Source organism: Lepidochelys olivacea, assembly GCF_965140295.1.
Source record: "Lepidochelys olivacea isolate rLepOli2 genome assembly, chromosome: 9".
Classification (NCBI taxonomy): Eukaryota; Metazoa; Chordata; order Testudines; family Cheloniidae; genus Lepidochelys; species Lepidochelys olivacea.
Genome location: NC_140419.1, coordinates 42,315,108 through 42,331,721, shown reverse-complemented (window position 1 = coordinate 42,331,721; position 16,614 = coordinate 42,315,108). Strand labels below are relative to the sequence as shown.

The 16,614-nt window shown below is 47.4% G+C and overlaps 1 protein-coding gene across 8 annotated transcripts in view; it reads right to left on the bottom strand.

Annotated features, from left to right (window-relative positions):
- The window catches only part of PER2 (period circadian regulator 2), a 72,555-nt gene extending 68,232 nt beyond the window's left edge, over positions 1–4,323 (bottom strand). For 5 of the 8 annotated variants that reach the window (XM_084638715.1, XM_084638713.1, XM_084638718.1 and 2 more), the window contains exon 1: positions 3,904–3,951. The gene's annotated coding sequence lies outside the window, so the exon portion shown is untranslated. Of the gene's footprint in view, positions 1–3,186; positions 3,263–3,903; positions 3,978–4,190 lie in introns of those variants that run through there. The other 3 variants (XM_084638717.1, XM_084638716.1, XM_084638714.1) reach the window with 3 other exon arrangements.
- Positions 4,324–16,614: the final 12,291 nt, after the last annotated feature.

Here is a 16,614-nt window from a genome sequence, read left to right as displayed (position 1 = left end):
CATCTGTGGCAAAGGACCTAGTTACAACACACCGTAAGGCAGACAGCTGTTAGCCATATTCCAGGGATGGTCAAGCTTACTGACCCTCTGAGCCACATACAACAATCTTCAGACCTTTGGGCCTGCAAGAGCATGCCTGCCTTGGCTCAGGGCTTCAGTACAACTCCTGCTGAAGCCCTGAGCCCTGGCAGGTGCACCCTGCGAGGCTGAAGCCCTGAGCTACCCTCCCTGCTGGGCAGAAGCCAGAGGTGGCTTATGGGGAACACGTGGGGGTCATGTGCCCCCTAGATTTTTGCCAGGGTTTGTTGGCCCTGCTCCATCACATGGTGCCACTGCCCTCCTCTCCCCACCGCATGCAGCTGCTAGATCCAGCAAACTGGAGAGAGGCAGTGGCAAAGAGTTGGGAGTTGCAGGGAGAACTGCTACTTTTGCTGTTGCTTCTCAAGGTGGAACTAACACCTGGGAATTGCAGGCAGGGGCTGCTGAGGGTAAGAGGGAAGGTATGCCTGGGAGGGCATGACTCAAGCTGTGTAGAACCTTTAAATTGTGCCCCCCCAGCAGGCATCAGTTGTCTCTGGCTGAATCCCCTAATCCCACAACCTCATCCCAGTCTGGTAGGCAGAAAATGGGGGCGGGGGTAGTGGGAGCTCCATGAGCCACATTTTATCTGTAAAAGTGTTGCATGTGGTTCACAAGCCATGGTTTGGCCACACCTGCCATATTCCATAACCAGGCTAAAATCTGTAATGGTGCAGACTCAGGGCCTGAGTGCATAAAATTTAGCACATGTGTAAGTCTTTTCAGGAACAGGACCTTAATTTGACACTGCTATGCCATGTATTAAGCCTTAGTATGGCTGCTACACATATAGATAAGGATTTGGATATCTCAGTAAGTGCTCAGATGGCAACCACTATCAGCACTATTAGCATCTTCTGCATTTATTTTCCTCATCCCTGAGAGATGGAAGCCAATTCCCAGAGGTACTAGTAGTATTGAGAAATGTTAACTAAACAGGTATGTCATAAACAGTCTCGATGGCTAAAGGAACACTGACAACTTGAAATCTTGTCAGTTTTAAAAATGTATTTAACAGCCTCAGGTACTACTCCTGACTCCATGCCAAATTTGATTTTAGAATCATTGGTTTGGTTTTTCTTTTTCTTTATGTTCTTTCCTTACTTGCTATATGAAAGTCACTTTTATCATTTCCCTGTTGCCTGTGTGGGCCTATCTATATACATACACACGTGCACAGAGAGCTATCAAATGAGCAACATAAAAAACAAACTAACTTTTTCCTCTCAACTTTCAATAATAGTAATCTTGAAACAATAGCAGAAGAAAGAAATGTGGTATTTTAGTTGATGGTGTTCACTTTAAATAAACCTTCCATTTTACTCCAGTATTAAAAACATTTTCTATTTCCCTATGTAATCTACTAAATAATGACAATATTAGTATAATGTAAAGTTGTATGACCATTTTTAATGAAAAATAATCAAGCAATTAAATATGTAAGGTTGTGGAGTTTAGAACTTTACATATCTATTTTAGAAAGTCACTTTTCTAGCACAGGTCTTAAGACAATTAAAAAAATATAGTTCTTTAAAATCCTGCTAATCTAGTCTCTCAGCTGAAAACAGTTATTAAAGTCCCAAATACTCTGTCTTGGTGTCCAAGTTAGAATATACCATAAAGCAGCATTTTTCAAATTTTGGGTCGCTCTGGTCAGCACCACCGACTGGGACATTAGAAGTCCCGTTGGCAGTGCTGCCCAGCTAAGGCAGGCTAGTGCCTACCTGTTTCAACACTACATTGTGCCCCGGAAGCGGCCAGCAGTGGGTCTGGCTTCTAGGCAGGGGGGCCACGGGGCTCCGCGCGCTGTCCCCACCCTGAGCACCGTCTCCGCACTCCCACTGGCCAGGAACTGGGGGGGGCGGGGAGCATGGTGCCTGTGGACGAGAGTCATGGGAAGCTGCTTGCACACCTCCGCCTAGGAGCCGGACCTGCTGCTGGCTACTTCTGGGGCGCAGCAAGGTCTGCATGCCAGGACAGGCAGGAAGCCTGCCTTAGTACCGCCGCTGCACCACTGACCAGGAGCCACCGGAGATAAGTCTGCACCCCAACCCCCTACTGCAGCCCTGAGCCACCCCCAAACCTGGATCCCCCAAACTCATCCCAAGCCCCACCCCAGAGCCTGCACCTAGATCCCTGACCCCCTCCCACACCCCAACCCCCTGCTCCAGCCCAGAACCCCCTCCCACACGCTGAAACCCTCATTACTGGCCCCACGCTGCAGCCCTCACCCCCACACCCCAATCCTCAGCCCCAGCCCTGAGCCCCTCATCCCCAACTCCGTTGGGTCATGTGCGTCAACAATTTTCTTCAACTGGATCCCCAGAAAAAAAGTTTGAAAACCACTGCCATAAAGCCATCTTTTAGAGATCCTGTTGTTGGCAGGACCACATTGTCGCTAAATTCTCTCAAATTATAATTTATTCAGTGAAGTACTAACTGCCAATTATTAAACGTTATTAAAAGAAATCAATACCAGTTTTGTCCATATAGTTACATTAAGTGAAGTTTAGCCATTAGTATGGTTTTACAAAGACAGTGTATGTGCATTTAAGGTGAGTAATAACATCTCATAGCTTTGAGACAGTTCGCTTACATGCATAAAAAGCAACATAAAACAAAGCATCTTCTTGCCTCATATATGGTTTATTTAATTCCGTAATGGAGATTCAGCTAGCTAGTACAATCTTTTGTCTCCACATTTTAACAAATAGAATTTAACTTGCGGGCTGCTAAATCTTCAGTGTATGCATGCAAATCTCTATCTAATTTGCATTCTGAGTTGATATTTATCATTTATCTAGTATTACGCACATTTAAAAGCATTTATGATCATTAACATATATAAATGCCACCTACAACATACAACTCAGCTACAATATTGTATAATACTCCTATTGGAAAAAGCAGAATCCAGTATAACACAGCAGAGCTTAACAAAGAAAGTCAGCAACAGCTAGATGTTAAGGTCACATTTACCATCAGTTTAAGTGCAAGTGAAGCCCTAAATGTGATTAAACAATGCCTCTGTCCCATCATCCTACCTCCTAATGCCAGACTCCAAGGATTATAACCACCTGCAGTGCCACAGTCTAGCTGGGAACTCACCTCTCACAGTACAGGGAGGATCTTAGCCTCATTGCAGTGCCAGAGCAATTACTTTCCACTCACCATGGAAGAGGAACTAGATAAGAGCCATACATCAGAGGGAAATAGGGACATTCAGTGCACACCCCTCTGTATAGACAACTAACACCTCCTTATATACACATCTTTATCTCTCTAACACTACCATATATGCACCCACTGCAAACCCACTTTCCCCTCACTCACCCGGCCCCTAGTCCAGCTGATTGCATCCTCAATCCGTTTGCCCCCAATCCCGTAAACGGCCCCGCCAGCCTCCTGCACCCCCAATCTCATAACCGGCCCCGCCCAGCCCCCCGCACCCCCAATCCCCTCGCCCCAATCCCATAATAACCCTGCCCATCCCCCCGGCACCCCAGTCTCATAACTGCCCTCACCCATCCCCCCACACCCAAATCCGCTCACCCCCAATCCCATAACCGTCCTTGCCCCGCCCCCCCGGAACCCCAATCCGCTCGCCTCAACCAGCCCCTCCCGCCCCCACTCTCATACAGGGCAGGGGGCTCCCTGTGCTCGGGGCCGCGCAGCAGCCGACCCCCCGGTCCGTACCGTACCGCACCCCCTGACAGGCCAGGCCCGCCGCGCCTCAGGCGCAGAGAACGGGATACTCCCCCTAACTCGGGGGCACGGTTACATAACGGGGGGACGGGACCCACCGTCCGTCCGTCCGTCACTCACCAGGCGCCCCGGCTCCTCACAACGCTGCTAACCCAGCAAAGCCCCGACTTCATACACCCAGAAACGTGACTAAGACACCGCCCCGCGCCTCCGATTGGCCGGGGAGGCACCGCCTCTGCATGCGGCAGGGGGGCACCCGCCACCCCATTGGCTCCGGCAGACGTCGTTCATTTTACATAAGCCTCACGTGTGACTCCATGTTTCACTACAAATGAGGCACGGGTGTTTTCGGAGTAACAGCCCCCCCATTCCGGAGCGACGGTCTGCCGCAGGGCCAAAAGACTCACCCCTCCGCTGGGCTGGGCAGGATACTACCCAGCCGTCAGCACGGCTGACTAGGGCAGCGATTGTATCACGGCTAGAAACGCAGTGAGACTCCTCCCCACCTGACCCTGTGGCTGACGTCAACGGGGGCCGTCGAGGGCAGGCGGGACGGAATCGATGCGCGCGTCAGGAGTCGAGGCTCCGCCTGGGCTGGCCGGAGGGGCGGGGCTCCGTCCCAACGGCTGCCAGGACCGGAGGAGGAAGGCTCCGTTAGTGGCCGACCAGGGCAGGGTCCTTCGCTGCTGGGGGCCTCCGTCTCCCCTCGCCCTGTTCCGGGCGGGGGGAAAAAACCCGGCGTAGACGTGACATTTTAACGTATGTCAGACGCTTTATCTTGCAGTCAACCAAGAGGTGACCAGCCCCCGCCCCCAGGGCTGACCTGGTAAAACGAGAGCAGCTGCTCAGCCCCCTGTTCCGACCGTGGGGTAGCACGTGCATGTTCGCTTACCTTGAGGGGGGTAAAAAAAACACAACACTTTTAGCAGTGAAGACAAGGCTGCCCTTTGGGGCAAGCGCTGCCCGTTGCCAGCTGGTTGAACTGGGCCTAGCCCCATCCTAGCTGAGACCTTCACATCATAGAAATGGAGACGTGGAAGGGACCGGGAGAGGGCATTTAGCCCAGCCCCCTGCGGTGAGGTGGGACCAGGTACATCATCCTAGACCAGGGGTCGGCAACCTACGGGCGTGGGCCAGATCCAGTCCCTCAGGGCTTTGGATCCCGCCCGCGGGATTGCCCCCCGTGGTGCCGCTCTCTGAAGCGGCCGGCACCACGGCCCGGGGGTGGGGGAGAGGGGCTGGTGTAGTGCCCTTGCTTCCAGGCTCCGCCCCCTGCAGCTCCCATTGGCCGGGAACGGGAAACCGCGGCCAATGGGAGCTTCGGGGGTGGAACCTGGAGGTGCAGCAAGGGCAGCACGTGGAGCCCTGTGCCCCACCCTTCCAGGGGCCGTGCGGGGACCTGCCTAAGTTTTAAAGAACCCAACCAAGAAACAGATAATTTTGCTCTGTCTTTTCTGTGTTTTATGGTTAAAAGCAGGGTATTGTTTTACATGGTGTTTCTTGTACATTTCAATAAATATTTAAAAGAAAAAAGAGAAATACTGTATGCACGCAATGCGGTGAGTTAACATTACTATGAGAATCTTAAAGAGTTCTGCTCCTTTAAAATCAGGAGCTAGTTTATTATTGGCACCAGAACAAGTTACTCTTGAGGCTAAAATCAATCTCTCATTTTTAGTGTGTGTTTAGCATATGTTCATCTCAAAGTTTTCCACTTTATGAAATGTATTATTTAATTATCACACATTTACACCATCCCCAAGCAGTTTTTCCTCTCATAAGACTTGTCAAAGTTCTGTATCGCATCCTGTTTGAAGTTTTATCTAGGGCCCCACAATCCTGAAAGGCAGACCCCTGTACCCACAAAATCTCACTAAAGTTAGTGGACCTCCACCTAGGCACAGCAGTCCATCAGCATGCATTGCAGGTTTAGGGCCTATGTTCTTATCTGGCACGCATCACCATGTGTCACAACCTGCCCCTTCCCGAGCACACATTTTCTTCAACATTGGTGTCTCTGGGTGTCTAGAACAGGCCTGTTATTCCCCAAAGCTTTCTCTCTGTGACTGTGAACACAGGGTGATCCTGGCTGCTCTTCCTCTTTTTTCAGGGCCCTGCATATCTCTTCACAACTGCACTGAATACCTCTGCCCTCTGGACTTTGAAAATCACTAAGCTTTTATTTAACCTGAGTAAACAGAACTACAGCTTTTGGTAACCCTTCTTATTAGGGTATGTCTACACTGGCAGAGTTTCTTCACCGGCAGTTACATCGCCACTCAGAGATCAGAGAGCGCTGAAGGGAAACCGCTGTTGTGTGTTCACACTGTCAGCTGCCTACGCAATAGCGTGTTCAGACTTGCAGCACTTGCATCGGCTTTCAGAGCAGTGCACTCTGGGCAGCTATCCCACAGAGCATATCTTCCTCTTTTGCTTCTAAGTGTTGTGGGAAGGTGGAGCGGGTCTCAGGGCATCCTGAGTCCTGTCCCAATGCCCCGTGATGCATTGCTTTGCATCCCAGAAATCCCTGTGCTTCTGTCTGCGTTTGGCACCATCTTTCAACGGTTTGTGTAGGAATGGCTCTGGCTCTTCAGTCTGTAGGAATGGATCCTGCACTGTTGACAAATATGCTTCTCGTTCTCACTAACACATCATGACTGGCAGTGGAGTTATTCCTTAAACTACAAAGACAAGAGGTGTCTGACATTGATCTCACTGCTTTTGGGCTCAGGAAACAAGCAGTGAGTGGTGGGATCACATCATCATGCATGTCTGGGATGACGAGCAGTGGTTGCAGAACTTTCAGGTGAGGAAAGTCACTTTCAAGGGACTATGTGATGAGCTCGCCCAGCCCTGCAGCGCAAGGACACAAGAATGAGAGCTGCCGTGCTGTTGGAAAAGCATGAGGGGATTGCACTGTGGAAACTGGCTACTCCAGACTGTGACCGATCAGTTGCTAACCAGTTCAGAGTGGGAAAGTCAATCACTGGACTCATGTTGACGGAAGTGTGCAGGGCCATTAATTGCATGCTGTTGTCAAAGACTGTGACTCTGGGCAACTTGCGTGACTATGTGGATGGTTTTGCACAAATGGGCTTCCCTAACTGCAGAGGGGCAAATAGATGGCACGCATATTCCAATTCTGGTGCCAGACCACCTAGCCACAGAGTACATTAATCAGAAGGGGTATTTCTCAATGGTTCTCTAGGGACTTGTGGATCACCATGGGCGTTTCACAGACATTAATGCAGGCTGGTCCAGAAAGGTGCATGACACACGCATCTTTCAGAACACTGGCCTGTTCAGGAAGTTGCAAGCAAGGCTTTCTTCCTGGACCAGTAGATCACCGTAGGGGAAGTTGAAATGCCCATTGTGATCCTGGGAGACCCTGCCTACCCCTTAATGCCATGGCTTATGAATCCATACATGGGGCACTTTGATAACAGCAAGGAGTGGTTCAACAACAGGCTGAGCAAGTGCAGAATAATTGTTGAGTGTGCTTTTGGCCATTTAAAGGCCTGCTGGCACTGCCTATATGGGAGGCTGGACCTGGCCGATGGCAGTATTCCTATGGTTATAGCTGCGTGCTGTACTCGCCATAATGTTTGTGAAGGGAAGGGTGAAAGCTTCACTTAGGGCTGGACCATTGAGTCTTAGTGCCTGGAGGCTGAATTTGAACAGCCAGAGACCAGGGCTATTAGAGAGGTGCAGCATGGGGCCATAAGGATCAGGAATGCCTTGAGGCGGCAATTTGAAGCTGAAAGCCACTAATATTTGTTGAAAGAAAAGGAGTACTTGTGGCACCTTAGAGACTAACCAATTTATTTGAGCATGAGCTTTCGTGAGCTACAGCTCACTTCATCGGATGCATGCCGTGGAAACATGCAGTTTCCACGGCATGCATCCGATGAAGTGAGCTGTAGCTCACGAAAGCTCATGCTCAGATAAATTGGTTAGTCTCTAAGGTGCCACAAGTACTCCTTTTCTTTTTGCGAATACAGACTAACACGGCTGTTACTCTGAAACCTAATATTTGTTGCTATGCTCGAGAGTGCAGTGCTTGTAATGCTAGGAGGTGACTGTGATTGGTGTGGATGATGCACTGTGAAGGTTTAAGAAAATTGCCTGTTGCTTTGCAGGGCTATATTTGCTTTCAGTTAATGGAATAAAGATTGCTTTAAAACCAAAACAATTCTTTTATTAAAAAACAACAACTGGAGGAGAGATGCAAACAAAAAAACACATCAGCACTGTGTGGGATGGTGGAAGGGAGGGCCCCAGGAGGAGGTGGGGTCCCGGAATGGTTAAAAATTTGAGTATGTCCAGGTATCATATGCAACCTTGTCCTTTGAAGCATAGTGCAGTAGGTATTGTACTTCAACAGGGCTAAACTGCAGAGGAATAGGTGTTGAGTGCAGTGGGTACTGGGAGTCTGCAAGGCTGGACTGTGATGGGGCAGGTGTAGAATGCAGCAGGTATTGACTGGAGCAAGGATGTTGACAAGATTGTGTTGGTATCTTGGGGGCCCATGGGAAAGAGTTTTGCAATAGCGGCTGCAGGGGAAGGCAGACGCAGAGCTGCTCGGTTTGCAGTACTCGGAGCACCTGGAACATGTCCACTTGGCTCTCCATTACGTTTAAGAGCCGCTTCATTCTGGTGCACCGCGTTCTCCTTTCATTCCCTCTTCTCGCTGTCCTGCCACTCCTTCAATTCTTGTTTTTCTGCCACAGCATGCAGCATGACATCATATAGAAGGTCCTCTACTTTTTTGTGGCCACTTCCTACTCCTGTGCAGCCGTTCAGATGGCGATAACAGAGTGAGAGGCTGGGTTCCCAAGGCCATATCTGTGAAGCCAAAATGCAACATTTTACAGAAGCACTATTGTTTGCAACACACAGACCACTGTATCAGTGGTTTAAAACACAACCACTATTCACATACTTATCACTAACTGGCCGACCCAAGACAAGCACACATGAGCCACAAGACCCCCAAAATGATGAGCAGCCACTGGGGCATGGGAATTCAGTGTTCCAGGATAGTACTGTACACTGGGCACGTGGCTCTTGGGGAGAGACAGCACTGTAGGGGGGCATTAAAATCATTACCATCCCCACATTTTCCACAAGCTGTGTTCATTATGGAAGATATCTCGCTGCGGAGGGTGATCAGGGAATCAAGGGAGGGTCTTCTCCAAGACTGCAGCTTACGCCCTGGCCCTTACACAGCTCGCCTATGTGCAGCTATGGTCACCCCCAGTGAAGGCAGAGTGATGCGGGAAAGTTACCCTTAATGGGGCAAGAAACAAAGCAGCTCTGCCAAAGAACCTGCGGCAGCGGATTGCCCAGTATCTCCATATGAGTTTCATGGAGATCTCCGAGGCAGATTCACGTGAAGTGTGGGCGTCTATCAACACCATGTTCCGCCACTCTGACTAGGCATGTGGTGGTACGGGCATCACACAGACACAAGCCTGCCTTCTGCAAATCCCTCCCTGCAAGCTCAGTGCACAGAAAACTAGCCATCCTTCTGCAACCCTTCTTCCCCCAACAACTTGCTTCAGCGATTCCCAGCATCAAAGCCACTTGCCAGAGGCCTCCTTTCCTGTTACTGCTTTGCCAAGTCTGGCTAGCCACCTCTGGGGTAGAGAAGAGCTACTGGCTGCATGCATGTCTGAACACTGAGTCATCCTCTGCCTCTGGGTCCCCGTCCTCCTCCACATCCTTGTCCAAGATTTCTTCCTCCTAGATCGGTCCAATCTCGACTGGTACACGAGCCTCCTAAGTATCCATGGGGCTCTTCGCAGTGGAGCGGGGTCACTACCGAATATCGTGTCCAGCTCTTTGCAGAACCGGCAGCTCATGGGCACAGCACTGGAGTGGCGGTTTGCCTCCCACGCCTTGTGGTAGGCATTCTGCAGCTCCTTCATTTTGACCCTGCACTGCATTGTGTCCCTGTCATGGCCCATTTCCATCATTCATCGTGATATCTGTCCGTACGTTTCATAATTTCTAGAGCAGGAGCACAGCTGGGACTGGACAGCCTGCCCTCCCCAAATGCTGATGAGGTCTTGCAGCTCGGCATTGCTCCAAGCCGGGGGTTGCCTGGTGCGTGGCGCAGCCATGGTCACCTGGAAAGATGTGCTGAGACCACTGCACTCATTGCCAAGCAAACAGGAAGGGGACTTTCAAAATTCCCAAGGAATTTAAAGGGTGGTGTTGACAGTTGGTCACTTGAGGGCAGAGCAGTAGACTTCAAACCTATGACCAGAGAGGCAAGAACAGGCATTGTGGGAGTTCTTGGCCTTGAAATGGTCCATCACTGAGAAATTTTGAGACTACTTGTATGGTGCTCAGTTTCAAGTGTGGACAGACAACAATCGACTGACTTGTGAGTTAACACGTGCTAAGTTGGATGCTACAGGGCAGAGATGGGTGGCCACCCTGGCTAGTTACGAGTTCAGCATTCAGTACCGATGAGGGAGAAACAATGTAGATGCAGATGCATTGTCTCGGCATCTGCAGGCATCGGAAGTTGCTATGATACCTATGGATGGAGTGAGAGCTATTTGCCGTGTGAGTCGTCGAGAGTCAGAGGCCCATGAGAGGCTTTATGGGTGTGCTGCAGAAGCTCTGGGCCTGCCCCCTGAAAGTGTGCCTTCTGCCTCAATGAACTATATCGTGTCGGACCAATCTCCATTGCCGATGCTCAATGACTGGCAGGAAGCCCAGCTGCAAGATATTGAAATTCATGATACACTACTTGCTAAAAAGGAGGGGCGAAGCCCAGCTGCTATTATCCCACCTAACGCTGAGGGTAAACTACTATTGAAAGAATGGAACAAGCTAAGACTGATATAGGGAGTGCTGCACCGAATTACCACTGACCCTTTAGAAAAGCAACAAATGCAACTAGTGCTTCCAAAAGAGTACAGAGCCCTGGCCATGAGGGCCCTGAATGATTACTTTGGACATTTAGGAAAGGAGAAGACCCTGGAACTTATTCATAGTAGGTTCTATTGGCCCTGGATGGCTGAAGACATTCACAGGAAATGTGAGACATGTGCTCAATGTGTTCAAAGGAAGACTCTGCCCCCTAGAGCTGCATGTCTGAAGGACATCACCACCAGCAAACCTTTGGAGCTGGTATGCATTGACTTCTTGTCTTTAGAAGTGGACAAGAGGAACATAGGGAACATTTTAGTAGTGACTGACCATTTTACATGGTATGCACAGGCATATCCCACACATGACCAGAGGGCCACCACTGTCACTCGAGAATTGTGGGACAAATATTTTTCAGTGTATGGGTTCCCAGCTCGGATACACTCCGACCAGGGGCAAGATTTTGAGAGTCACCTTCTGAAGGAGGTGCTGAGGATAGCAGGAATTAAAAAGTCTAGGACAACACCTTACCACCCTCAATGTGATCCTCAGCCAGAGAGGTTTAATCGAGCTCTGTTAGATATGTTGGGGACGGTACAGCCAGAGCAGAAGGCAACCTGGAGCCAGCATGTTGCGTTTTTGGTGCATGCCTACAACGCTACAAAGAACGATGCTACGGGAGTCACGCCATATCTCTTTATGTTTGGGCGAGAACCAAGATTACCCATAGACTTGTGCTTTGGTGTACCAGAGGATGGAGATAGCCATGAGTCTCATCAGTTGTATGTATCCTGACTAAAAGAAAAGCTGCGGGATGCTTATCACTTAGCTATGTCTGCAGCTCAGAAAAACTCAGACAGTAACGTGCATCGGAATGATGCTAGGGTCGTTCGGAGGAGTTCCAGCTGGGGGATAGAGTTCTGCTGCAAAATTTGGGTATTGCTGGCAAACACAAGATAGCCGACAGATGGAATACAATACCTTACTTGGTGGTGGGAAAATGGGAGATCTGCCGGTCTATAAGATTAAACCCGAAGTGGGGCCAGGGCAGATAAAGACAGTACATAGAAACCTTTTACTCCTTGTGGGGGAGTTGGTAGGCGCCCCTTATGAAGTGGACCACAACATGGCAACTGGGCAGAGCAAACTTGCTAGACCAAAGCCACCATCCAACATAGACGGTGGGCCCCCTGCAGCTAACCTACCCCTACTCAGCACATCTGAGAGTGAGTCTGAGGAAGAAGATACTACCATGATGTATCCTAGAATGGAGATGAGATTTCAGTCTCAATCAGCTGAACCAAGGGAGAGCGCCACTTCTTCAGCCCTAAACCCCATGTCAGAAGTATTTAGGCCCATTGCTCACACACCGTGCCATCAATGAGACCGCTCTGTGATGATACATCTAGGTTATTGGACAGTGAGACATACAGGTGGAAGGTATCCCAGCTGCCCTACTAGAATCAGATATGCAGGGGTCTATGTCAGTAGCCGAGGGATCCTCAAAGGAACCCTCACCATCCGTTGCCCAAGATAGGTATTTGTACCTGGTGGTGTGGGCTTTGCCTAAAGGCCTCAGACACTATTTAGCCCTGCCTCTTTTCACTGTGTAATAACAGCTAATTTAGACTCAATTGAGAGTCTTGTTACACACAGCAGAGGTGAACTCACTGATACCTACATCTAAATATTAGATCTGCTTTGGTACAGTGTCTCTGATTCAAGAAACTGCCTAGTGTGCACCAGCAGTGAAGCTCCCCGCTAACAGCTGAAATCACTAAGAGGTATGTTAAGTGGGGGCCCTGAACACATCTTGGTGGCCAGCAGGGCAGCTGGTGGAGAGGCGCGGCCAGCGGCGCAGCTGGCCAAGAGTGTCGGAGCAGAGCCCTGCAGAGAGTGGGGGTGAATGAATACCAGAGCAGTGGAGTGAGTAAGGTGCTTCCTTACTCCCTCCCCCTTCACCCAGGGTGGGAGCTGAACTCTGGAGATGCACCTCTGAACTCTGGGCCTGCAATGTCTAAGGACAGCAACTGTGAGTGGGTTGCAGAGGAGGGATGGACACATTAAAGGGACTTTTGGATTACTGGACTTAAGAATCTGAGGGGAAAAGAACACTGTCCAACTTACTTGGTGGTAGGTCTTTTGCTCATGGTTTATGTTTATATACCGTGTTTGCGGTGTTTCCCCAAATTAATGCTGCATTATTTCCCTCCTTTTATTAAGGGTTTTTTTGCTACACTCAGATGCTGTGCTTGCGAGAGGGGAAGTATTGCCTCTTAGAGGTGCCCAGGGGGTGGTATGTAATTGTTCCAGGTCACTGGGTGGGGGTTCGAGCTGGTTTGTGTTGTATTGTTGAAAAGGAATCCGTAGATACTGAACCTGGGCCTGGTTGCTGCCAACCCTGACTGGCAGATGGGTAAAATAATTATGGTCAGAAAAAACTTGAAGTGTCACCTTTTTACTCAATATAACATGCCTGTGTGTCTTCAAGCGATGTTTATTTACAGACTAAAACAGGTGTTTGCTGCCAGCACCAAAGAGCTAATACACCTATGAAAGGGTAAATTGGAGTCCATTTTGACTCATGACTTATCACCTAAATAGCCAATAGCTCCAGACTTCATTACTGGTGATGATGTAAGGGCAGAAAGAATAAAGATTGAGCTTATCAGACTAGCAGTTTTAAAAAAATCATTATCCTTTTCCTTGTAAGCTAATATGCAGAAGCAGAAATCCTTGCAAGAATAATTTGGATTCCCACCATACCTGCAAACATATAAGCACATAAGCAACTTACTCTCTTGTTTAGTCCCAGTGAAGTAAATAAGACTGCACATGAGTAAAAATATATACATACTTCAGTGTTTGCAGACTTGGGGCTTAAATTCAGATGTAATACAGTAAATGAAGGTAATAAACCCAAGGGGGAAGGATGGAGATCAGTAGGCAGGTTTAAGTAACAAACTCACATGTTATATTGTTACATTTCTTGTTTGCATTCTACATTCCTATGTTGCGTGTAACTGCATCAAAAAACCCATGACCACAAAGTCAACTGTGGAGAGTGTGAGCAGGGAGTAATAAAGGCTTGTTACCTCTTTTTACCTGAGTGTTTAGCTGATATTAGGGACATTGTGTATTATTTTCCTTAGAGAGAGAAACTGATGATGGACTCAGGTATTTCTGTGATTCAATCCTGTTTATTCATAAAAAAAATGTACAAAAAGGCCTGTTTCCCTGAACATCACAGGAATCAACCACCAGAGGACAGCTTCTTTGGTCACAGTTCAAAGCCCTTTTCCAGGCAGCGATCTGCCCCAAAGGTCTCTCTCTCCGCTTTTTCCTCAGGGTTATACTACAAATGCTTCTCTAGCTGTCTCTGATGTGTCCTTACTTCTCTGGTGCTTTTGGCTGCTTTTTTCTCTCTCTCAAACACACAAACAGTTCCATGTGTTTCCATCCAGCCCCCAGTAAAACCCCTCTATCCCCATACCTCAGGTTCCTCACCAGCTTTTCATGTGGCCTGTGTTTTGAGTGCTGGTTCCTATTGTTTCAGCAATCTTATTCCATAAGGGACATTAATAGCTTCATACATTTGTCCTAAATGAAGAGTGGCTGTTATGCCCACCAGCTTTGATCCCCCCAACATAGCAGTCTAAAACAGTGAGCATGAAAAAAATTGAATTCTACTGAAAGGCCCTTAAAAGGAACTTTGCCAATTTCTGATTTTTTTTCCCCTCGGTGTTTCCTCTCTCCCCCCCACCCCGCCCCAAAAGCACCAATCAAAAATCTTCAATATTTGTTTTCAATTTTAAACTGATAACAGAATCTCTACTACTAATAAACTGTTGGTGAGTTGTAGGCTGGTTAGTTTTTTTTTGACACACCTACACCTCTCATTATAGGATATGTAATAACTGAAATCAGACAATCAGTAGCAATCTACTATGAATGCTAAATATAGATCAATTTATACTTTTGGGGGGAAAACACCTGGTTTTAAAATCATGAAGAGGTGCTTCTACAGTTATGAAGGGGGACTCTGCTGCAGAGTAATCCATCTTAAATTCAGTTTCTGATTTAGTATTGTTCTGCTCTCTGAATTAGTTTTTCATTGGTAGTTCAAGCAGGCAGCAATCTGAATTCAGTTCCTTCTAACATTAAGGGGAGTTTTGATATTGTTTTCAGTAGGAGTGAATGAATATTTTGACTGGCTGTGTTTTGTTGTATTTGTGACAAAATCATTCATCCTTCAGGTTTCCACGGAGAATCCAGCTATTACAGGAGAGTGATATGCTTGATAGGCACTGATGTAAAACAAAACATGGATTTTAATAAGCTTTTCAGGCATCACAGAAGTCACACATAATCTAAGCCAATTTAAAATGTCTTAAATTAATAAATACAGTTGCACCCTGCCAAACAGAATTTCTGATGAGCCAAGCACATTTTAAAACTCTCTGATTTGCTCACAATTGACTCTGTTTATCCACTGCATTAAAGACCAGAGCCACATTTTGCTGGATACAAGGGGAAAACACCCACTGGTTTCAAAGGATTTGGATCAGGCCCCAAACTAGGTTCAGAGGTTCACTCCTGGAGTTGTATGGGAAAACCTACAGGGGAATTGTTCATTGTTCACAGGGGCAGAGCTATTGGATGCTCATCTCAATGAGAAACAAATTCACCCACAATTTTTTTAAATCAATAGGTTTTGTAATAATTTTTTAGAAAATATTATTGACTTTGCAAGACACTCTACATGGATTAACAGCATAATGATACCCTCTGTTCATAATATTGGAGTGTCAGAGTTAAATGTTACCACTACAACCAACCAGACAAAGCCTACTTTCTTTAAGAAAGGAAGTGTAAGGAAAAAAAGAGGCAGCTTAATATGAATAATATTAGCTATCTGAGGCTCATTAGAGAGCTCCGACTCAGGGAACAATAATCTTACCTTTCAGAAAATTGGAGCAATAAGATATTGCTTCTAGAGCCAATTATATAAGCTTTGCACTCCTCATTATTCATTTGTGGGTAGAGAGTGGAAGCTGATAGGTTTTGGAATATTTTTCCTGTATCCCTGAAGAACATTTTAATAGCCTTTTTTTGAAAGTCAAGCCTCTTTGTACTCTTCCCTTGGCTGGTAATTTACCATGCTTTATTTTGTTTTTCCGGCCTTGCGCTGTCATTATTAGCTGGATATTGTTTATAATCTGGTAGCTGTTGCTGGCTTCATTCAGCACTACAGAAAGATTTCAGTTATGTACTCACTGAAAGATGTTGATGGCTTTTGGGTACCAGCAAATTTCTTAGTCCTTTTATTTAATACTGTGGGGAAAATATAGTAACCCAGTGGAGTAGAGGCAGTCTTCGTTTCCAAAGCCTCAGTCATCTGAGAAGCAACCAGTGGGCTCTTAATTTAGCACCAAGTATATTCACTTTGTTGTCTCTCTCTCTCCCTCTGTGGCAGCGACAGTCTTTCATTCACTATTACTAATTGGCATCAAATAATTACACAAATTGTGGCTTTTAGTGTGCATGGTTAATTATGTAGTTCAATAGGGCTAATTTAAAAGTAGGATGTTCTTCAATATTAATCTCATCAACTGATTTTCAATCCTTACTTTGAGAAAAAACATGTCAATATCCCTAGTCTCTGGTTAATGAATGGGCAGTGTAGAAGTTTAATGTCCCCATACAATACTCATTGCTGAGAGACCAAACAATAATATACAGACTTTCACAAGAAACACTTAAGAGTTATGAGTAAGGGAGTTTGAGGGAAGTTGTGGCGAGGGTCAGAGAATGTTCTGGAACCTGGACTGGCACCTTTCTTTTAGCAGAAGGAGCTGTGAGGAGAAAGTGGCTACAGCCTGCTGTTTGAGTGTGACACAGAGAAGTGGTTACTAGTCAAGGTGGGATAGCATATGAAAGGGAGGT